Source organism: Poecilia formosa, unplaced genomic scaffold (assembly GCF_000485575.1).
Source record: "Poecilia formosa unplaced genomic scaffold, Poecilia_formosa-5.1.2 Scaffold47, whole genome shotgun sequence".
In the NCBI taxonomy this organism is placed as follows: domain Eukaryota; kingdom Metazoa; phylum Chordata; class Actinopteri; order Cyprinodontiformes; family Poeciliidae; genus Poecilia; species Poecilia formosa.
Window position 1 is genome coordinate 1597789 of NW_006799986.1, and position 1262 is coordinate 1599050.

Consider the following 1262-nt stretch of genomic DNA (forward strand, 5'->3'; position numbering starts at 1 on the left):
TTTCTGAAACTTGTAAATAAGTTTTGCCGCAGTGTCGTGTGTGCTGATTGTTCCATGTTTTCTGTTAAAGTTTTGTGCAACCATGCAACTGCTTCCCAATCCAGCCGTCAGTATAATTTCAATTCTTTGCTCTTTTGTCAAACGCATCTTCTGGAGTATCTGATATATAAAATAAATATACATTTTACACTCTCCTATGTATGGAAACTTATGGCTCACCCTGTATATATATATTTATTAGTATGTGCAGCCCTTTTGGCAAACTTGTTATTTTATAAATGTGCTTTATAAATTATCTGGTTTTGGATAGAGTGAAGCTTTCACATAGTTATGAATATTTTCTGTTCATGGGGAATAAAATTTTTCACATATTTTATTCTGTTCATTTATTTCTGCCTTGTATTATTTTGGCACCATGCCTCATTATCTCCGGATCCTCTGTGAATTTTCTTCTGTATCTTCAAACGTGGCGTTTCTGTTCCAGAGCGAAGAGGAGCGGAGAGCAGTGAAGGACGAGCTGCAGGGCGGAGCAGCAGAGGAGATAGCCGCCAGCGGCTAGCTGCCGGCGCCAGGGGATTTCTACAAAGAGCATCGCGGCCCTCCAGCTGCAGCACATCTGCAGCCATGTTTACGGCTTCTGATTTCTGCTTCTACTCCTCTATGTGTGTGTGTGTGTGTGTGTATGTGTGTGTGAGTTTCAGACCATAAATGAGGCCAGTGACTGACGCCTCGCCTTGTGGCCCACTTTATGTCCTCTTCTCCAAGACTTCAACCTCCGTCTCACTCTGGTGGACGATGATGTCCTACTTCCTTGCTCTCACTGGCTGCTGTGCAGTTAAACGTCAGTAACTGCTGCCCACAATCTGATCCAAATACATGTCATTTATGGTAAACAGAGCAATAAAATCTGATGTTTACTGAACCAGAACCAGCATTCAGCTTCTACACACCTCAAACTCCAGAAAACTCCAAAACTGCTGAAACATTGAGTTCCTTTAAATCAAGTCTTGTTTAGAGTTGCTTTGGACCACAATAAATGGAACATTGACCAGCAGATCTGATGTGTATTGATGATTTTTAATGATGTTTTGCAATCAGTGACTTTTTAATATTCTTATGTTTGTATAACGTAAAGCCTTGTTGCTGAAATATTCTGTACAAATAAATTTGATATTTGAGAATCGTGGTGTATTGTAGAGAATTTGGTTTGCAAATTGCTCTAGTTGCAACTGATGAACGATCCGATTCTTTTGAACAGTTCT

At 40.2% G+C, this 1262-nt stretch overlaps 1 long non-coding RNA gene across 1 annotated transcript in view; it reads left to right on the top strand.

Annotated features, from left to right (window-relative positions):
- The window catches only part of LOC103138167 (uncharacterized), a 2203-nt gene extending 1187 nt beyond the window's left edge, over positions 1 to 1016 (top strand). The window contains exon 2 of the long non-coding RNA XR_476236.2: positions 485 to 1016. This is a non-coding gene — a long non-coding RNA (uncharacterized LOC103138167). The remainder of the gene's footprint in view (positions 1 to 484) is intronic.
- The last annotated feature ends 246 nt before the right edge of the window (positions 1017 to 1262 follow it).